Genomic DNA, 21,849 nt, shown 5'->3' with positions numbered 1-21,849 from the left:
CCTTCCTCTCATCCCCCCAACTTCGCAGGCTTCCTAGGCTTTGGTTAGAGAACAGGCAGAGACCCACCCAGGCTAGGTGTGTGCATGCGTGTATTGTGCTGTGCGCATGTGTGCACACGCGCGTGTGTGCACGGGTGCGTGTGTGCACACGTGCACGTGTGCACAGGTGCAAGTATGTGTGTGGTGCCTTGTGCACGCGTGCACGTGTGTGCCTTTGTGCACATGCTTGTGCATGGGTGCTCGTGTATGTGTACACTATGCATGTGTGCACACGTGCACGTGTGTGTGTGTGTGCTCGCGTGTGTGCCTGTGTGAGCGGCGTGAGGCCTCGAGGAGGGGGCCCGCCGGGCTCGGGAGGGGATTTAAAGCTGCTTCCGCGGCTGCCGGCGTGAGCGCTCCTGATAAACACCCCGGAGCCGAAGCGCTGCCGGCGGCGGGAGGCTGCGTATCAGAGCTCCTGGCAGGCTCGCAAAAAGCTGTCCTCGGCCCCGCGAGCCGCTCTATCAGCCCACGGAGGGAGGGCGGGGGAGGCAGGAGGGAGGGAGGGAAGAAGTATTTGCTTCAGCCCTTAATCACGGAATTTGAAATCCCAGCAAGTCGGTGCCGTTTATTTTCAGAGGCTGTCGAGGCGGGTTTCAGCGTTTAAAAGAAAAGGAGGATAAAAAACATTTGCATTTCCCTCCCTCTCTGCTCTCTCCTCTCTCCCCCTCACTCTCTGCTCACCTCGCTGCCAGTTGGGGCTGTGTGTTGGGGAAGGGATGCCAGAGAGAGATTTTTCAAGGCGCTTCGGGCACCGGCCAGTGTGGGGGGCAGCCCCGGTCAGAGGCAAGGGTGTCGGTGTGATGGGTGGGGGGGAGGACCAAGCCTGGTGGAAGGGGACAAGGGATGGAGGTGGGGAGCCAGGCTTGGCCGGGGCTGCTGTTTTGGGGGGTGCTGGGGGCTGTCGGCGGGGCTCTCCTGGGTCCCTTCAGAAAGGAGCCCTGGCCCCCAAATTTGCCCCAGCCCCGGCGGACCCCACCAACTCTTCCTGGCTTCTGCAGTGGAAGTGTAGGATGTTGAGGCTGCCAGGGGAGCTAGGACACCCCCCGGGGCAACACCCTCCCTGCACAGATAGGGAACTGAGGCCTGGAAGCGGAGAATGACACGGGCAAGGTCACACCCTGGCAGGACCAGGGCAAGGAGGGAGGCTAACTGGGTGTTAAGCATATGCTGGATGCCAAGCGCTACGCAGCACCAAGTACGGGGCTCTGATCGGCGCTGGACGCGGAGCTGGGGTCTGGGCAAGGAGGTCTTTGCCATCAGATGGACCAACCAGGGCTCCAAAGCCAGCCGTGATGCTTTCCAGCACAGTGACCTTGGCCATGGCCTTCTCTCTGACCTTCAGCCGGAGCCCATGGTACCTCCCGTGAGGACCATGTCAATGTGTGCACTGCATTGCGGAGGTGGCTCTGTCACCAGCATCCTTCCCGTGTCCACCGCACTCACTGTTCTTGCCTGGTGTCTCTTGGGGAATGACTTGGTGGTTGGATGATTCTGTCCTTGAAGAGGCTGGGGCACAGAACCCCCCTGGGTCTGCTCCCCAGGGCTCCCTTCTGAGACTCAGTTTCCTCACTGGTGAAATGAGAAAACCCACAGAATTACGGTCGTATTTCGATGAGTTAATGCATGTGAAGCCCTGGGCAGAACACAGAGCACTGGGAGGTGCCCTCCCACCGCCATGGTGATGATGACTTTTAGCTTCATGAGTATGTGCCCACCTGTCTCACTCTGAAGATTCCAGACGTCTCTAGGCCAAGACCCTGCGGTTCGTCTCAGAATGCCTCTTGGTCCCAACTTAAGGGAGTGATGCTGAAAGGTGCCCAGTAGTCCCCCTGCTGAGGCAGATGGAGAGAAAGCCATCTGTAGGGGAGAAAAGAACCCCGGCCCTGTGGACGGACGCCCCACTTTGCCTGAACTGAGGCTGGGAAGTAAGTTCTGGTGTCTTTTGCAGACACCCAGGATGCCCCACTCCCCGCCCCCCCCCCCACCATTTGCTGATTTTTTTAATTAGCAAAATGAGCCATCGTCATTGTTATACCACAGAAGGTATAAAGAAAATAGTAAAATCGTCTCCCTCCCAACACCTCCCAATTCAACTCCCTAGATAACCAGCGTCCAGAGATTAAGACTTCTGTCTTAAGTTTCTTCTGTCAACAGAAGCCCATCTAAATACTCCTTTTGATAACAGTCGGGCAGTGCTCTACATCCTGTTTGGCAATTTATTTTCCTTTACACATTACAGTCTCCTTTCCAGGTCTATACGTGTGGCGACCTCGCTCTTCCTCGCGACTGAATAGCGCTCCCTTGTGCGCATGCCCCTGCGCGCGGTGATCCAGTCCCCGGTGGATGGGCGCAGAGGTTGTGTCCCCTCTTGCCCTCTCAGGGCTGCAGAGAACGGGCTGGCCTTCCACAGCAGGCAGCGTTGTTGGCATCGGAGGGGCCGCTGTACTGAGGGTGCACGGGGAGGACAAGGGCGTCTGGGGGAGCCCCCCACCCTTCCCCAGGGACAGGCTGGTTGGTGCCCTGCTAGGACCAGGGCTGGGTGGGGAAGATAGCCTCAGGGAAAGCAGGGTCCTGGGGTCCCAGCCCTCAACCCTGCAGGGGAAGGAAACCCCTCACCCGGCCACCTGGGGGCCCCGGGGTGTGGAAGCCGTGCGGAGAGGACCCAGTCTGGGCTGTTCCGGCCGAGCCCCTCCCCACCTCCCTGCCCTGAGGAGGTGGAGCCGTCTGTGTCCCTCGGGGCCGGGGTGGGGGGGGGGGGGCAGTAGCCATCTCCCTCTCCTCCGCCTTTAGCACCTTCTGTGGCCCCCCGTGCCTGCCTCCCTCTCCCCTCCACACTGCCCCCGCCCACCAGAGGGGAACCCCAAACCTTTCATCCACGGAGAGAGCCTAAGTCAGCCAGGAGCGGCTCTGTGTGCAGCGAGGTGGGCCTTTGTTCATGATTTTGTTGTTTGTGCATCGAAGGGAACATTCAGTGTGGCTTCTGGAGACGGGCTGACCCGTGTTCAGTGACAGCTCCATCCATTCCAACTCCAAATCCTCGAGCCTCAGCTTCCCAGTCGTGGTACCCAACTTCCCCACGGGGGCACCGACAGCACCTGCTTCACAGGGGTGGTGGGAACTCCGTGAAGGGGTCCACGCGAAGCCTTCACGAGTCTCCTGACCCGCAACAAGTTCTCAATGAACGCCCGCTATTGTCATTACTATTTTTGTTATTATTCCTAATCGTGATGTTTTCAAAAATCTGCAGTACAAAAAGACCGCCTCTGAGTTGGGTGTCAAAACCAAGAAAAAGTCTGCCGTGGTGTGTATGCTGTGGGTGGTGTGTGGTATGTGATGTACGGTGTGCGTGTGAGGGTGTTATGTTTGATGTGTGTGTGGTATGTGTGTTAAGTATGGAGTGTGTGGGGTGTGTTACATATGGTATGTGTGTGAAGAGGTGTGAATGCAGTATGTGTGGTGTGTGCAGCATATGTGAATGCGGTGTGCGGTATGCATGTGTGCATGTGTGTCCTATGTATGTCAGGGTGTCCTCACACCATCTTTTGTGCCCTCTGCCCCCTGCCAGGCACTCTCTCCATTATCTCGGGCCCCTGGACTCTGTCCCTCTCCCTGGGAATCACTGTCACACCTACATCTTCCTTGTTACTGAAGGACAAGCCTGTTGACCTGGTGGCCTGGGAAGACCCGAGGACAACCCTGGGAAGCCGAAGAGGCCCCCCCTTCCCTAACTACGTCCCCATCCGGCCCCACCCCGCAGTCTCTTTGAACACGGGTCCACGTGGGCCTCATGTTCGGTGGGGTTTAGGTCAGCATCACCACTGGCTGTGGGAAGTTGCTTCTACCTCTCGGGCCTCAGTTTCCCCATCTGGAAAACAAGGATAAGAACAATAAGGTCCTAAGATTGTTTAAGCTCCTCATTTGCTCCCAACAGACAAACAAACAAGCGAACAAACAAAACAAATGAACCAGAAAATGCTCAACCTTCCCAGAGACACTGAGAGCAGGAAGAGGTGTGTCCAAGCAGGCGATCCGCACAGACTCACATAGCACACAGGCTCCTGGGATGGAGCGAGACTCTTCCTCTCCCTTTCCCCCAAGAGTTGTGTTATTGTAAGCCCCCTGCCCTCCTCAGTGGCTCTGGCAGTATTTCTAGATTTGCTGGGCAGGGTGAGCCAGGTGGAGCTGAGCTAAAAGGTGGGGTGTGAGCTCCCCAAGGAATGGGCTCTTCTGACACCCTGAGAACATTGCCACGGCCAACATTCCTGAGCGTGCCCCATGGGCCATATCTTGAGCCAGCCCCTCCTCACCAAGTGTTTTCTCACCCCGGATGCCGAGAAGAGAAGTGACAGGAGTAAGACCCCATGTGCGTGTAGACCCTTAGGGCTTTTTCAAGGCATGTTCGTAGATCTTGTTTATCATACTAGACAGTGAACAAGTCTCTTCCTCTCTCAAGGCCTCAGTTTTCTTATCTGTAAAATGGGGCTATGACGATGAGTCAATGAGCTGAGGATGTGAGGCTGCCGGCCCAAAGCCCCACATCTGGTAAATGTGAACCAGTGTTAACTCTTGTGGTGGATGGGGCCATTGTGCCCAGTGATTCTGGACCCTAAGAAGGTGACATCTCCCTGCCCTGGGGTCAGCGACTCACCGTGCCTCCCTATGGGCAGAACATACTTCCACACCCACTGGCAGCAGGCTTGGCCACGTGAATTGCTCTGACCAATGAACTGTGAGAAGTGACCACATGCCAGTGCCTGGCAGAAGCCTGAAAATCTATCCTGTGGTTATGCCAGCTCTCTGGCTCTTTTCTCTCAGGTTTACACGTCCTAGATAGGGGCTGCATCTTCAGCCTGGACCCCAAAATAAAGATAGCATGTGAAGCAGAGTGGTGCAGTGGAGGGGCAAGCAAACTGTGGGCAGCATTAAACCTCAAGGAAGATAAACCTTGGCTATGGTAATGTACTTATATTTAGGGAATGCTTGTTATGTAGCATAACCTAGCAAAATCTGACCAATACAGAAATTGGCAGCATCAAAAATTTGTAGCACTGGCTCTAAGAGTAGGTAACAGATGACAGGTGACAAGGAATCAGTTATTGGGGGTAGGAGAGATGGTGACCCATGTTATACAGTGGGAAACATTTGGGAAGATTCTTGTCCACAGTAACTTGCAAAGCTGATACTATACTGCACTTGTGGCTTTAGCTGAAGAGCTTGGGAAACAGAAATGTCTAGAATGTCTTTTCGCTACATGTCATGGGCTGAATCAAGTCCCCGCAATTCATATGTTGAAGCCCTAACCCCCAGTACCTCAGAATGTGACTGTATTTGGAGACAGGGTCCTTAAAGAGGTGATTAAGATAAAATGAAGTCTTCAGGGTGGGCCCTAATCCAACATGACTGGTGTCCTTCTAAGAAGAGGAAATTTGCATACAAATGTGTACAGAGGAAAGGCGATGCGAAGACAGGGAGAATATGGCCCTCTACACACCAAGGAGAGAGGCCTGGAACAGACCCTTCCTTCCGGGTCTTCAGAAGGAACGAGCCCACTGACACCTTGATTGTGAGAACCAGCCTCCAGAATTGTGAGAAAATAAAGTTCTGTTGTGCTTTGTTACAGCAGCCCTAGAAACTCATACACTGCCTTTCACAAGCACATCAGAGATGCCCTCTGAAAGGAATTAGCCTGCTTACAAGCAGGAAAGACAGGGAAAGGGAAAATTCAGAAATTATGGGTTTGCAGGGTTGAAAAATGCAACGATTTCTCATCTCTAGCCAGTGAAAGGGAAAGGAAGCAGGAGCTCCACGGGCCCGGTGCCCAGAGGCCTGGAGCCCACGGGAGGATGCAGAGATGGCATTAGGGGAAGGGGGCCCCTGTAGGATGCTGAGCTTGGGTGTAAACACCTCATCCCCAGTGGAAAAAGGTGACATTCCCCACCCCCACCCCAGCAGTTTTTCTTCCAGAAAACCTAGAGAGAAAACCCAGTCCCATTGTGGGAAAAGCCCGCTCTTTGCATGACAAGTGGGCGCAACAGACCCAGGTCCTGCCCCTCCGGCAGTTAGCAGATTCCGCAAATTCGGAAATGACATTTTAGTAAAAGTTCTAATACGTGGGTGTTTGGAATACACGATGTGACCTTGGAGCAGATAATGAGTTTAAATTTTAACTGTCTGTGTCCCCAGAAATGTATTGTTTGAGAAGTCTAATTGTAAATTTGAATCTTTACGTAGAGGCCTGCAAAATGGGTAATCCACAAATAATCAATAAAGAATATTCTAGACTTATGAAGAAATAATAAAACTAAGAAATGCCGGGGCTTCCCCGGTGGCGCAGCGGTTAAGAATCTGCCTGCTGGACTTCCCTGGTGGTGCAGTGGTTAAGAATCCGCCTGCTAACGCAGGGGACACAGGTTGGAACCCTGGTCTGGGAAGATCCCACATGCCGCGGAGCAACTAAGCCCGTGCGCCACAACTACTGAGCCTGCGCTCTAGAGCCCACGTGCCACAGCTATTGCAGTCCGCGTGCCTAGAGCCCGTGCTCTGCAACAAGAGAAGCCACCGCAATGAGAAGCCCGCACACCGCAAGGAAGAGTAGCCCTCACTCACCGCAAATAGAGAGAGCCCGTGCGCAGCAACGAAGACCCAATGCAGCCAAAAATAAATAAATAAATATAAATAAATTTATTTTTTTAAAAAAAGAAATGCCTCGGGTGATAGAGTCTAGTTAAGACCCAGTGTCAGGGTAAAGATTCCATAGGCATATGACCAGCACTCCCTTGGTTAAAACCTCTGGTGAGGGGCTTCCCTGGTGGCGCAGTGATTGAGAGTCCACCTGCCAATGCAGGGGACATGGGTTCGTGCCCCGGTCCGGGAAGATCCCACATGCCGCGGGGCGGCTGGGCCTGTGAGCCATGGCTGCTGAGTCTGCGCGTCCGGAGCCTGTGCTCCGCAATGGGAGAGGCCGCAACAGTGAGAGGCCCGCGTACCGCAAAAAAACCCACAAAAAACCCTCTGGTGAGCTCAAGATACCTGTGATAAAGTCTAGAGAGGCAAGTCTAGAAAAAGTGGATGCATCTTCAGCATAAGAAGCTGAATGGCAACAAATAGAGAAAGGGTAACTAAGTTCTGAAGATGGTCACACTGTCAAAAGAGCTGCCAGTCTGGACTAAAAGAGGCTGTGACCGTTCACGACTTCAAACAGCATCTGGACCCCAAAGGGAGGAGAGCTGATGAGCCCCATCGATGTGGCCAAGGAGGTGATGGGAAAGGAAGTCCTCCCAGAGGGTGACCCAGGGGCCACAGGGAACAGGGGTCTGGGAGCAGTTCTGAGGGAGCACAGATTGAAGAGTGTTTTCTTCACCTGGGGGAGGTGACCCCCACAGTGTCCACCCAGTGGGACTCAGGATCGCCACGCACAGTGCCTGCGGCTTCCCTCCCAGCCCTCCCCCTTCTAAAGGAGCATGTCTGCAGGTTACCCTGTCCCTCTTCCACCCCTGAGTATCAGGCGTGTGGATGAATTGCTAGGGCCGCCATAACAAATACCAGACTAGGAGGCTTAAACAGCAGAGGTTTACTTTCTCCCAGTTCTGGAGGCTGGAAGTCCAAGAGTAAGGTGTCAGCAGGGTTGGTTTCTTCTGAGGTCTCTCTCCTGGGCTTGTAGACGGCCTTCTTCTCATTGTGTCCTCGCACGGTCTTTTCTCTGTGTGCACACACACGTGTCTGGTGTCTTTCTGTGTGTCCCTCTTCTTACAAGGACACTGGTGGGTTAGGGCCCACCTTAAAGGCCTCATTTTAACTTAATTACCTCTTGGGAATTCCCTGGATGCCCAGTGGTTAGGATTCTGCACTTTCACTGCCGGGACCCAGGTTCAATCCTTGGTCAGGGAGCTAAGCTCCTGAAAGCCGTGTGGCACGGCCAAAAAACAAACAAACAAAACCCCAAAAGTAATTACCTCTTATAAGATATATCCAAACATGGTTACATTCTGAGATACTGATGGCTGGGACTTCAACATGCAAATTTTGGGGAGACACAATTCAGTCTATAACTGTGTGTGAGACCAGAAAACGTTACCCCATATACAGAGCTCCGCATCAAGAGAAGCATGGGGCGTGGGGTGGCATTGACGCAGTTGCATTTAGCCGGCAGCTGGGCTGGAAGGTCCAAGGAGTCTTACTTTGTAGGTCTGGAACCTCAGTGCTCCCCCACTGGCCCCTCTCTTTTCTCTCCCTCCCTCCCTCCCTCCCTTTCTCTCTCTCTCTCTCCCCCTCCCTCTCCAGGTCTTCCTCACAGCATGGTGGATTTTTACATGGCTTCCAAGAAGGAGCATTCCAGGAAGGGTGAATGCAGAGGCTTCAAAGCCAATCCTGGGGCCAGCCCGGATTCAAGGGGAGAGGGAAAAAAACACCAGCCAGGTCTTGATGGGAGGATGACAGAGAGCCTGCAGCCATCTTTAATCTCCCACATGCTCTAGAAAGGGCCATTACACAAGCTCCATGTTCCATACGATACAAGTCCAATTGGTGAGAAGTCTACTCATCTTGGGCCCTTTATATTTCTACATCCCTCCATTCTCAGATATTCAAAGTCCTTAAATTCATCCATTTTTCTAGAAGTAATACCTGGTGAGCCTGGCACCTCAAAACACCACCTATTCTTCCTCATCTGCGGAACTCACTGAGGGCGGCAACCCAACCTAGGAAGTCACCCTAGTCTTCACAGTTGGGCTCAGACGCGGTGAACCCCTGAGTCATGCTCTCCACAAGTGTGGGGGCATTGCCTGTCGGGGCTGAGTCCTGACCTTGGACCCCTCTGGGCCCTCACATGGGAACCCTGTGGCTCAGAGAGGTTATGTGACTTGCCCAAGGTCACTCAGCTAGGAAGTAGTAGCAGAGCCAGGATTTGAACCCATGGCTGTTTTGCTCCCGAGTTCTTAGCCACTGGGGTCTCCTGCCTCACAGTCTCTAAGTGGTCTACAGATATTTAGGATATGTAGTAAGCGGATAAATAAACTACTTCGTGTTTCCTTTGGCAACCTGGGAGGTTCTGGACGCAGTCACAGGGGTGTTTCAATCTCAAGAGTTGACTAGAAGTCTAGAAACTAGAGTTAAGGTAGGATGCATTAACCGGAATCCACTTTCCTCCCCTGCCCTCAGAGGAAAAGTGGGTGCTTTTAATGCAGAATGTGGAAAATGCGCAAAAATAATAGCGACTTTGACATTCAATGAGAGCTCGCAGTGCCCAGCCACGGTCCTGAGAACCTTCCATAGATTAACTGCATTTACTTTTCCCAGGGACCTGATGAGCTTAGGGGGCATCATTATTCCCATTTTACTTATGAGGAAACTGAGGCACAGAGTAGGTTAAGTCTGTGCTTCTCAAACGATCTGTGGTGAAGGAACTTTCAGAGAAAAAATTTCCAATCTGTGGGAAGGGACGCTTTTGTAATCTAGACAGTCGCAATTGGCTGTAGGCAGTGCCAAACTGCTATGGATGTTTCTAAATGATCAGTTTCTATACTTCTCTTATCATGTCAACAAACAGTGTGTGGGCCAGCACCAGCTTGTGGACCACACTTTGGGTTGCACAGCATCGAGTGGCTTGCCAATGGTTATCCAGCTGGTCAGCGATGGGGCCAGGATCTGGATCTGAATCCGAGCTCTTGACCACTCACTCTGTCAGCAGGAGGGATGGAGAAGGGTTTGGCCATTGAGTATAGATCGTAATAAGTATCTGAGAAAGTAGAGAAAGAACACAGAGTGACTGAAAACCTATAGGTTGGTATCAGAAGTGTTAAGGAGTTTGTGCAAAATTCCAGAGCTACTATCGAGAGAACTGGGGCGAGAATAAAAGGGCTGCTGAGAGCTATTGCCGTGGGTTGTGAATTAGACCTCTTTGAAGTTCTTTGGGGAACAAGTGAGTTCAGAAAACTCATTTAAATTACTTTCGACTGCTGGACTATTAAGTCAGTCAGCGCTGAGACTGAGCTATGTGGAACCTTGGCTTTTATTTGGGTTACACCGACGTGAGCTTAGGTCTCTGCACATCTCTCTCCACCCCCAAGGAATTTAAACCACCACCAAGTTGTGACCTACTGAGGGTTCAATGAGCACTTTGGGAATGAATGAGTAATGAACAAACAGGTAAATGGTCAGACACAAAGTCCTTCTTACAAGTCCATTGGGTGCAAGACTCCAAGAGAAAATGCTGGATATGGAGGACCAGGAGGGGAAGCAAGCCCTCCACATGTCAAAAGTGACCATCATTAAATTATAGGATTAAAAGTGGTCTTATTGTCTGTATTGAGCTTATCTGTATTTTCTACAATATCTATAACAAGTATGTCTTACTTTTGTAGTAAACATGAAGTTATTTGGGAGGAAATAAACAGTCTCTACTTTAAGTGTGCCCCCAGTTCAATTGGAGAAAAGATGGTCAGATCACGGAGAGTAAGGATCTAGGCAAACGGGAGGTGCTCAATGCGTTTGGCTTAAATTTCAGTCATGCACCGGAAGGAAGGAGACCCTTTCTGAGAAGGGCACTTTTCTTTATTTCTTTATCTCTTGTGCCCGTAGGTACCACTGTCCTTAGTCTGTAGGCTCACCGTGGGCAAGGCCAGGTTGCCTGGACTGAAGCCCCCCACCTAGTGCTGGGTCTGTAACAGCCACCGTTGGCCCCCCATGTGGATGGCAAAGTCTATCTATCTGCGTGGTTTACTTCTCCTTCCGGTTCTCTGGTCTGTTCAGTTTCCAAGGGGACGAGGGATGGGGACAGCCTGGGGACCTCAGAAGACCAGGCAGAAGAGGCCGCCTGCTTCCCCTTCCTCAGGGCCTCTGTGGCTGGCTGTGCCTGCGGCATGGCCTGTCTCCTTCCTTTCTTCTAATTTCCCATCACCTGGCTGGGCCCCTGGGGCAGAGTGCAGGCTCCTGGGGCCACAGTCCCAGCTTCTCTCCCCCTTCCCCTCCCAGCTCCTGTCTCTCCCCTTTCTGGCTGCCTCAGCTCCTGCTCAAGGTCAAGGAACGAACAGACCTTTCCCTGGAGCCAGCCACGGAGAGGACGCCTCCAGCTAGAATCCAATTCTGAGTCACGGCCAGGGCTTTCTCTTTCCTGTGAATGTGAAGACAGGAAGGAAATTTTCTGTAGCCATAAAATCAGTGAAAAAAAAAAAAGGTTTGTAGGCAGAGAAGAAGCCAAGCACTTGGCTTTGGTTAAAGGCACTAATAACACATGGAAATGGTCAGACCTGGAGAGGGAGGGTCTGGGGGTAAACTCGAATATCCTTGTAGCTTTTAGCAATATCTTCTTTCACCTGAGGGCCAACCAGGTGTTGGTCGTGGGATTGAGAACATGGGATGGCTCCCTTGCTTTTGGGGACAGAATGGGGGGGGGTCTAAGTGGAGTCAAGTGTAGGGATGAGCAGGGAGGTGAAGACTCAGGATGTTTCTAGGCTTTGGGTCAAGACAGTCCAGTGGCTGGAGCCAGGACCATGGTTTTGGAGACCCAATATGACTAGCAATGAACTTGATGGATTTCTAATCTTAGAGGGATGAACCTGGAACCCAGAGAAGGCAGCACTGGCCAACTTGGGAAGGGTCTTATAGGCAATGAGAGCGATTTAGGACTTTACCCAGAGGACAGATAGAAGCCATGAAAGGTTTAAGTGGGAGAATCGAATGGTCAAGTGTTTAATGTGGAAAGATCTCTCTCATTGCACCGTGCACGTGGCCTCATGGAGAGCAAGCCTGGAGGAAGGGAGAGCAGCAAGGAGGCTGCCACTCTGATCCAGGTTGGTGGCTGAGCAGGTGGAGAGAAGATTCAGGGTATGTCAGAGGAGGGTATGCCTGCCGGTACGGGGGACACGGGTTCGGTCCCTGGTCCAGGAGGATCCCACATGCTGCGGAGCGGCTGGGCCCGTGAGCCACAATTACTGAGCCTATGCTCTGGAGCCAGCGGGCCACAGCTACTGAGTCAGCGAGCCACAACTACTGAGCCCACATGACACAGCTGCTGAGGCCCGCATGCCTAGGGCCCGTGCTTTGCAGCAAGAGAAGCCACAACAACGAGAAGCCCACCCACCGCAACGAAGACCCAACGCAGCCAAAAATAAATAAAAGAAAGAAAGAAAGAAAGAAAGAAAGAAAGAAAGAAAGAAAGAAAGAAAGAAAGAGCCTGTAAGGGTGGGGCTGTAGGGATCTAACCCTGAGACATTGGGACTTCGGGCGATGGAGAGGTGGGGGAGGGCTGCAGGAACTGGACGGGCCTATTTGGAGGGGTCAGTGAGGAGCAGCTGCAGGACCGCGACTTGGCCTTCCACATCCTTCACACCCCTTCCCACAAGCCCGTGTGCCTGGCTCTATGCCAGGCAAGGTGTCCCCGCTTGATGCCCTCCCCCTGCTGCCCACTCCAGCCTCAGAGCTGGCCTCTCCCTGGCTCTCTGGTAAACTACTCTCTCTTAAGCTAAAACCAGAACGCGACCCGATGTTTCCCTAAGGGGCCTTTGTCTCTCGTCTCCCATCTGGCTGGGAAACACTCTCCGTTCCACATTTTACCTGGATTGCTTCTACCCATTCTTTATGTCTCAGCTTAGAGGGTCTTTGTCCTGGAAGCCTTTCCTGTCGCCTAAATCTGGGCTGATTGTGCCTCTCCTGTGCTGAGGAAACATTCTTTGGGTGGATGCATGGGGAATGAATGGACATTTGGATGAGTGGATGAATGAATGAAGGAATGAATGGGGGAGATGAATGAATGGAGATGGGTGAATGGATGGGGGATGGATGGCTGAATAGATGAACTAATGGATAGACGGGTGAAGGGGACGATTGGTGAACTAGGTAGGTGGATGGTTGGGCAGATGAAGAGCAGAGGGTGAACTGGTTAGGTGGGAGGTAGGGTAGGTGGGATAGGTGAATAGGTAGGTGGGTTAGCGGATGGAGGTGGATGGAGAGTGGCGGGCACGTGGAAAGGAGACTGGATGTAAAGGAAGGCAAAGGAGACGAGGCTGGCTCAGGCATGCGGAAATTTGTGGAAGGCCCAGCGTGTCCAAGGCAGCAGTGGAGTCGGAATCTTGTTCTCCTTCCTCTGACCCCTCGGCTTCCTCAGACCATTGTGCTCCCACATTGGAGGGACCCAGCTCTGGGCACTGCAGTCAGAGATGTAACTGGCACCAGGAACCTTCTTCCATTTTCCCTCTTTTTTTTTTTTTTTTTTTGCGGTACGTGGGCCTCTCACTGTTGCGGCCTCTCCCGTTGCGGAGCACAGGCTCCGCGCGCGCAGGCTCAGCGGCCATGGCTCACGGGCCCAGCCGCTCCGCGGCATGTGGGATCTTCCCGGACCGGGGCACGAACCCGCGTCCCCTGCATCGGCAGGCGGACTCTCAACCACTGCGCCACCAGGGCAGCCCTTCCCTCTTTTGTATAACTCTTCATCTTGTGGATTTTTTCCCAGCTGGTCTGATTACTGACAATGCCCTGCGTCTGGGGATGAACTAAGAGATTTCCGTCTCTCCGTAGCCATTTTCCTCCCGCTTCCTTCCTCGCCTTCTCCACCCTTCTCCTCCTCTGCTGGGGCCTTGCAGCACAGAGCCGAATACCCACCTGTGCTGGGCCGGTCTGCAAGCACAGCCTTAGCCAGCAGCGGCTGCCTGAGCCCCGTTGCCCTCGGCCCCAACCAGCCCCGGTCCCTGCTGCCTGGTGCCCGCCCCCGCCCGGCAGCTCCGATTTTCAGCTCGGGTTTGATCGCCTGCCAGGATCTTCCAAATGTCAGCTGCAACGTTAGCATCTTTAAGAGAGCGCCCGAGGCGATCTTTAAGCAGGGAGGCTGGGGCCCCATGCTGATGAGAGGAGCGGGCTCCGGGCTGACAGCTCTGCCTGCTGCCTCCCAGCCGCAGTTCTGGGAGCCTGTGGCCCCCCAGTCTTTGGACCTGGACAGTACTTGGGTTTATTTTTAAGTCTGGATGAAGCAGGGCTTTGCCAGGAGTTGAGCTCGATCCCCATCGCCTCCCCCTACCAGGGAGCCCCAGGAGGGAGAGGGGGCCGGTGTTGTCACTGCTCTAGCCCCAAGGCCAGCGTGAGGACTGACCCTGAGGGGGAGGGGATAAATATTTGTTAATCAAATGACCGCACGAGCATCCTAAGCTGCCCCAAAGAGCGAATGCTGAATAGGGTGCTTTCTCCCTCACCTTCGCCTTGAGGGTGAGATGCTCAGGGTGAGGGGAGACGAGCAAAGGCTCCAGCCTTTGGAGTCAGACCGACAGATCCAGCATGTGGGAGCTGTGTGGCTTTGGGAAAGTTGCTGGCCCTCTCTGAGCCTTGGCTTTTCTTTTTAATAAATTTATTTACTTATTTATTTATGGCTGCGTTGGGTCTTCTCGTTGCTGCGCACCGGCTTTCTCTAGTTGCGGCGAGCGGGGGCTACTCTTCCTTCTGGTGCGGGGCTTTCTCATTGCAATGGCTTCTCTTGTTGTGGAGCACGGGCTCTAGGCGCGCGGGCTTCAGTAGTTGTGGCTCGCGGGCTCTAGAGCTCAGGCTCAGGAGTTGTGGCTGGCGGGCTCTAGAGTGCAGGCTCAGTAGTTGTGGCACACAGGCTTAGGTGCTCCGCGGCACGTGGGATCTTCCCGGACCAGGGCTCGAACCTGTGTCCCCTGCATTGGCAGGCAGATTCTTAAACACTGTGCCACCAGGGAGGTCCCTCAGAGCCTCGGCTTTATCATCAACGAAATGTGCAAGAGGATAGAATGCCAGCCACGTAGTTGTTGGGAGGATCCACGGGCTAATGAGATGGGAACACTGGGTACAGTGCCAGCACATAGTAGGGACTCAAGGGAGTCGGTCCCCTTCCTCTCTTTCCCCTTTCTGCCCCTCTGCTGCCCCTATGGCTTTGCAGGTGCTATTCCTTCTGCCACGAAGGCCCTTCTCCAATCACCCTTGTCCTTCCAGACCCTGAGCACGCCTCTGCTCTGGGACCCCTCCTCACCCGCCCAGTCCAGGCACAGTTGACACTCCTCCTCAGGTCCCCCAGGACAGAGCTGGCGCCTGACACCCATGCAGTGTGACTGTGGTTTCTGTTCCAAGCCAAGGGTCGGCACATTTCTTGGGGGCAGAAAATATTTGTATTGATTTCTAGAGTCTTAAACAGGTCCTAGTACACAGCCGATGCAGAATGAATGAATGAATGAATGAATGAATGAATGCCTAGTTAGTTGGTGTGAGCAGAATCAAGGAACGTTTCTGGAAGGTTTTAGTAATAAGAGAATGTACACCTCAAAGGCTGAGCCCTGCTAAAACCTTCAAAAAACTCCCCATGGTGTTGGTGAAAGGCTGTTGCCTTTTCCCAAAATGCCACGTTTCTCTCGGATCCTCGGAACAAGGATGATTATTCTCAGTTTTCAGTTGCCGTTTGTCACACAGCGGGAGGAAGGTGCCTGGTCCAGACCATTCTTCTGATCCTTGGTCCCTGGACTGGTGGGTCATGGCCCATCCCAGGGCCGCCACTGGTGCCCATGGCACACTCCCCAGTGCCCTGATGATCAATGCCCTTTGCAGGGTGGTAAGGCTATGGAAGTGGCCTCCACATTGGTGACTTGGTCTATTTCCACATTTTTGAGGCCTGTCACTTGAGACTGAAATGCCCAGATGGGGAGGTGAAGCGACTCAGAAAAGGATAAGAAGCGCCTAGAGGCCAGATCCCACCCAAGGGGAGGCAAGCAGGGGGCAGCAGCCTGAACCTCTTACACTGGAGTTGCGGTCTTGATGGGGACCAGTTGGAACTGGTGTGCTGAACTGGGGGATGGGGAATTGGTACACTTCCACAGAGAGGGCAGGATCCGCACCCAGCTCACATAAGCATATGTTTAAAAACTAAAAGGTGAAGGAACCGGACTCAGAATGGTTACAGAATAAAAACAGAATGAATAGACGAATGAATGGTGGGTGAGTGGTAGGTGGATGGATGGACACATGGGTGGGTGGTGGTTGGCTGGGTGATGGCTAGATGACTGGATGAGTTGATGGATGAATAGATGGGTAGATAAATGGATGGATGGATGGTGGATAGATGAGTGGGTGGGTGGATGGGTGAAGAGATGGATGCGTAAATGGGTTTACGCAGGGGTGGGTAGGTGAGTGGATCGGCGGATGGATGGATAGATGGGAGATGGGTGGATGGATGAGTAGATGGATGAGTGGATGGATGGATGGTGGATGGAGATGTAGATGGGAAGATGGACAAGTGAATGGGTTCATGGATGGGTGGGTGGGTAAGCGTGTAAGTACATGGATAGATGGGTGGATAGATGGGAAGATGGATGAATGAGTGGGTAGGTGGGTGAGTGGATGGATGGGCAGATGGTGGCTGGGTGGAGGGATCTGCAGATGATAGGACAGGAAGCATAGGATGGACAGGAAGATGGATGGGGAGCGGGATAGGTGGATGGGTGAGTGGGTGGATAGAGGTAGCGTTGGTGTAGAGTGAAGAGCAAACTGGTTGAGGGTTAGGGAATCTTGCCACTGCCCCGATTCTCACCCTCATGCCCTACGGGCCTTGTGCTGGTCATCTGACCTTCTTGGACGTCAGCTTCCTTACCTGCCTAAAAGGGCAATAGTCCCCGCCCCCACCCACTACCCAGGGATCAGAAAAGACCCCTGGCTGTGAGTACTCCCTGGCACCATGACCTCTCCAGCCCTCCTGCCCGTGTCACCCTGCCCGTGTGCCCATCCTGTGCTGAGCTTCCTCTTTCCCGTGCCCAGGGCACTCCTGTGCAGTTTCCATCAACGCTTTCTAATAGAGGTCAAGGGAATTCTGTTCACAGCCCAGTCCAGCATGGGCAACACCCACAGCCCTGAGTCTGGTCGAGCTTGGCCGATATGCGCTGGGGTTAAGAGGCCATCTCTGAGATCAGGAAGTGGCAGCTCCGGCACTCAGTGCGGTGGGACCTGAGGCAAGTCAACACCCCTCTCTGAGCCTCACTTTCCCCACCTGAAAACAGGGCTAGCAGCAGCCACCCAAGGAGGGTGCCTAAGAGGCCCCACGACGCAACACACGTGGGTGTTCAGCCCAGCATGGGGCCCAGGGCTGGGCTCGGAGAGGCATAGCTGCCCTTGCTACTATCTTCACCAGAACCAAATGCTGGCCCGAAGGGCTTACTGTAGAATGAGCATCCCAGGGGCGAAGGTCTGGCTGCACGCAGGCTTGTGGAACGGGGAAGTTCCCGGGAGTCAAGTACCCCCTGGTACAGGCAGGCTCACAGCCGCAGTAGCCAGCTCGGAGGACAACTCTGTGTGGCGGCTTTGTGGCTTCACATGTACCTCGTTCTCGACAGCCCACAGCCTGGCGCTTCCCCTTGCCAGCTGGGTGACCCCGGGCAAGCGACCTCCCCTCTCTGAGTCTTGTTTTCCTCACCTGTAAAAGGGGGGTTTCGGAGTTACCGGTGTGCTTTCTCATTTGCCTCCCAGCAAGGGGGTGGGACCGGCACCCTTCACCGCTGGAGAGGCAAATGCTGGGGTCCAGAGAGGTTCTAGATCGACTTAAGTGCAGAGCTAGGATAAGAATGCAGCCCCCTCCCGAGCGCCCAACCTGCCCTAAGTATTCTAGCTGAAGCCTTGGGCTGGACTTTGGGCTCTGGGGCCCCCATCCCGCCTGCTACTGCTACTCCTGGCCAATGCCTGACACTTCCTGGCCAGGGTGGAGTCCTTGCTGTGAGCGGGCGGGGGCGTGGGGCGTGTCACAGGGCTCTCCTTGACATGGAGCCTGGAGAGACTGCCCCCCAGGGGACCCTCCCCCAACACCCGCAGACCCAAGGGGCACCCACAGAGTCCGTGGGAGTTCGGGCAGCCCAAGTGACGTGGTTGTTGGGTCAGTGCCCCCTCAGACCTGGTGCCAGGGGACAGGAATGGGGACCCAGGGCCCCTGGGGGTGGCAGCAGTGCAAGATCCCAGCCCCCACCAGCCCTAGGGTCCCCCCTCCCCTTCCCCAACTGCTGCAGACTCTGGTTAAAATGGCATGCCACCATCTGTCATCCTTCCCCCACTCCATGGGCTGGCTGTGACTCTGACTCGGGGACTTCCTTGCCTGTAAACAGGAGGCAGGCAGGTCCCCAGGGCCAGGGGGGTGATGGGCCTGGTGCTGGCCCAGGGCTGCTGAGCTGGGGAGGAACCCGTGGGTGGGCGGGCAGGATACCAGGTACCAGGGGGTCTCCAAGCCCTCCCGCAGCGGTGCTCCTACCCCCCAGGGGTCCCTCAGTGACCCTGGCCCCCATCTGCACCCACCCCCTTCCCTGAGCTCCTCCAGCTGCCAGGATCGCTCACATCCGCCCCCGCCTTGCTTCTGCTGTGTTTAGAGAATTTCAAATCAATACCTGGGTCTGAGAGCGTTGATGGACCCTCCCTAACGAGGGTTGCCTCCCTGGGCAGCCTGCATCCCGCCCCAGGCATCTTTGCTTTAAAACCGGGAAAACCCAGGCCAGAAAGCAGGGCAGTGGGAGAGCTGGGCGTAGACCAGAACTCACCCCGGACCTGGCCCTGGCTTCAGCTTTGCCTCGCAGTCGGAAGCAGCAAGGGGGAGGGAGGGAGGGGTGACACAGAGGTGAAAGGCTCTGAAACTGTAAACAAGCCTCCTGGCCTCACTTTTCCCATCTGGGGAATGGAGGAGTCAAGGCTGCTCGGAAAGAGTATCTTTTGAGCCAGAGAGCACACGGGGACTTGTTCTTGTCTCCTAAAGCCCGGCAACTTGGGAGGGGCAGCAGTGCGGCTGGGGGCGGTGAAGGGGATTCCTTCTGGGAAAGAATCAGTTCGGGTCAGCCCCCTCCACGGTCCTCCCCCGCCCCAGTTCTGCAGCTTCTCCCTCCCCCCACCACAGGGCTGCCAGCTGCCCCCTCCCCTCCCCGCCTTCTGACTGCCAGCTCCTCCCCGCAAAGCCCCCAGACCCCAGCTGCAGTGTTCTTACAGCTTTGACCAGCCGCTCAGTCCCTACTCTCCCTCCCCTCCGCCTCCATCTCTCCCCCGCTCTCATCCATCCTCTGCCCCTCCTCCTCTTCATCTTTCTCCCTCTGTTCTCCCCTCTCCATCCTCTCCCCCTCCTCCCCTCCGCCTCCCCCTTCCTCCCTCCCCCTTCCTCCCTCCCTCTATCCTCTCTCCTCCTCCCCCCCCCCTTCCTCCCTCCCGAGCTCTCCCTCCCTCCCTCTCTCCGGGGGAAGAAAGGTCACCGTGCAGCTGATTACTCAGAGCTCAGTTGCTGTAGCAACCGGCGGGGGAAGTGGGACAGGCTGGCTTTGAGGACGCGTGAGGTCGGCCGCGGGCGGCTGGAGCCGGCGCGGGTCTCTGTGCTCCTGCGAGCGGGAAGCTGCCGGCAGCCCGGCTTCTCGGCCGCCGCGGGCCCGGCTCCGGGGTTTTTTAATGAAGAATTCCTGCTCCCCTCTCGCACCCCTCCCCGCCTCCTTCCCACCTCCCTGGGGTCTGGAAGGAGAGGTTCGCCCCCTCCTCGGTTTGGCTGCTTCTCTCTGGTCGTCTGGTCTCTGTCTCTCCCCCTCTGCTAGGTTCTGATGGCTTCTTTCCTTCTCGTTCTGTCCCAGAGCTCAAAGGCACAAGCCCCTTCCCCACACACGCGCGCGCATAGACGCGAGAGCGCGCGCACACACACGAACACACTCATCTCTCACCGGCTTGGTAAGAAGACCAGTGAAACCCTCAGCATCTCCATCCCCAGCCTGTGTCATGGGCCTGGGAGGCTCCAGGCTTCCTCAGCACAGCCAGAGACAAGAACCCACAGAGGGTCTGGCCCGCTGCTCCCTGAGCACAGCGGCATCCGCCTGGCACCCACTGTGTGCCCAGCTCTGCCCTCCAGGAGCTGGGGCGCGGGCTGGGGAAGGCAGCACTCTGCTCAGAAAGGAAGCCAGACCCGTGAGGGGGAGGGGGGATTGCGTCCCAAGCCCTGCTGTGGCTTGGTCCTTCTCCTGCAGCTCAGAAGCCCAGGGCGCAAGACCTACTGGGACAGAGGGTCCTGGACGTGTCGGATGCAGGCTCTGTAGTGGGCTGGGCCTGGGTGCCGGTCCCCACCCTCCTCTGGGACCCTCCTCCACTGTTAGTGGGAATGTAAAGTGGTTCAACCACTTTGGAAAACATTAGGCAGCTTTTTCAAAAGTGAAGCATACACCTTCCATATGGTCAGACCATTGCCCTCCTAGGCATTTATCCCAGAGAAATGCAAACTTAGGTCCACGCAGACTTGGACACGAATGTTCATAGCAGCTGCATTTGTAACAGGCAAAACTGGAACCAACCCAAATGTCCGTCAGCAAAAGACGGGCTCCGCAGGTCCTGGACATCCCTATGATGGGGCAGGACTCCGTAAACAGCAATAAGAAGAAATGAACTGCCGACACTGCAGCAACGTGGAAGAAACTCAAGGTCATGATGCTGAGTGAGAGGAGCCAGGAGACAAAGAGTGCATACTGTGCATACATTTCTAGTACATTCTAGAAAGTGCCAACTAACCTATAGTGACAAAGCAACTCAGGGGACACCGGGTGCTAGGAGCTCCCACAAAAGTCACCAGAAAAGTTTTGGAGGGGGGTGGACGTGTTCACTGTCTTGATGGTAGTGACGGTTTTATACATATCCCGAAATGCAATTTTTTTTTTTTTGGCCATGCCACGCAGTTGCAGGATCTCAGTTCCCCAACCAGGAATTGAACCTGGGCCACAGCAGGGAAAGCCCGGCATCCTAACCACTAGGCCACCAGGGAACTCCCCGAAATGCAGTTTAAATGTGTGCAGTTATTGTAAGTCCATTCTACCTCAATAAATTGAAAAAAATTCCTGCTCTGCCACTCACTGGCTGAGTGACCTTGGGTGAGTCACCTACTTCTCCAAGCCTCAATTATGAAAATGGAATAATGATAGTGGTAACCTCACGGGATGGTTATGAGGATTCAATTGCATAATGTTAGCTCATCACTCAGCTCCATCCCAACCAAACCGAGGGGGCCCCATCCAGAGCAGAGAAGAATAGCACTGGGGGACCTGCCTACAGTTCCCTGTTTCGGTTTGTCCCCCGCTCACTCACTCATGCCTTGGCAATGAGAAGGGGAGCCCCTGATCCATGCTGGGCCTGGCCACTTCCTGGGTAAACAAGGGAGAAACCAGCCCTAACCCCATCCTCATGGGTACCTAGTCTGGGGCAGTTACAACACGAGGAAGAGAGGTCCAGGCACTTGCAAAGGCCCTGTGGCTGGTGGGAGCCCTGTATGTCCCAGAAGCTGAAGTGCAGGCAGCAAGAGGTGCACAGACAGGCCCCATCCTGTGACCTCTTGCAGGCCCTGGCAAGGAGTTTGCAAGCCTCCTGAGGGCTGCCACACTCCTGGTGTGGTTCGTAGGGGACTGTAGTGTTGGCGCCACCTCCGTGCAAATTCCAGCTCTCAGCTCACCTCCCCTTTCTCTAAGCCTCGAATTCCCCATCTGGCAAATGGGAGTGATGATCCCTTATGGGACCTGGCCCAGTGCTCAGTGGTTAGGGGTCTGGGGTGTGGCTGACTCTGTCGTCAGGTTTGCCACACTGTGTTCTAATTCTTGGACTCTGGATAGCTTGCCCGGCCCAACTGTGGGCTCCTGGGGGCTGCATGTGCAGCCCCCTCCCCTCTGAGCCTCTGTGTCTGGCACAGAGCAGGCACCCAATAAATATCTCAGGATGTGAATAATCAAGGCACCCATGCAGGATAGAGGGTCCACGCTCTGGCTGAAAGACAGACTACCCTCCACCCTCAGCCTTGGTCTGAGGACTTCTCTCAAGTTGAGAGTAAGCATGGGGACAGTTTTCTTG

At 54.7% G+C, this 21,849-nt stretch overlaps 1 long non-coding RNA gene across 4 annotated transcripts; it reads right to left on the bottom strand.

Annotated features, from left to right (window-relative positions):
• Window positions 1-431: 431 nt before the first annotated feature.
• LOC137227353 (uncharacterized) lies at window positions 432-19,884 on the bottom strand. Of its 4 annotated transcripts, none has more exons than XR_010944815.1 (6): window positions 18,393-18,486; window positions 11,072-11,149; window positions 3,885-3,907; window positions 2,273-3,137; window positions 1,758-1,874; window positions 436-1,611 (listed from the first exon to the last, which is right to left on the bottom strand). It is a non-coding gene; the product is annotated as an uncharacterized lncRNA (long non-coding RNA). The 4 variants fall into 4 exon arrangements; XR_010944813.1 differs by lacking the exon at window positions 18,393-18,486 and adding an exon at window positions 19,692-19,884 and having other exon boundaries at window positions 437-1,611; XR_010944814.1 differs by lacking the exons at window positions 3,885-3,907; window positions 11,072-11,149; window positions 18,393-18,486 and having other exon boundaries at window positions 435-1,611; window positions 2,273-2,487; window positions 2,909-3,875.
• Between the last annotated feature and the right edge of the window lie 1,965 nt (window positions 19,885-21,849).

This window comes from Pseudorca crassidens, chromosome 7 (assembly GCF_039906515.1).
Source record: "Pseudorca crassidens isolate mPseCra1 chromosome 7, mPseCra1.hap1, whole genome shotgun sequence".
Classification (NCBI taxonomy): domain Eukaryota; kingdom Metazoa; phylum Chordata; class Mammalia; order Artiodactyla; family Delphinidae; genus Pseudorca; species Pseudorca crassidens.
This window is presented reverse-complemented; position numbering and strand designations above follow the sequence as displayed.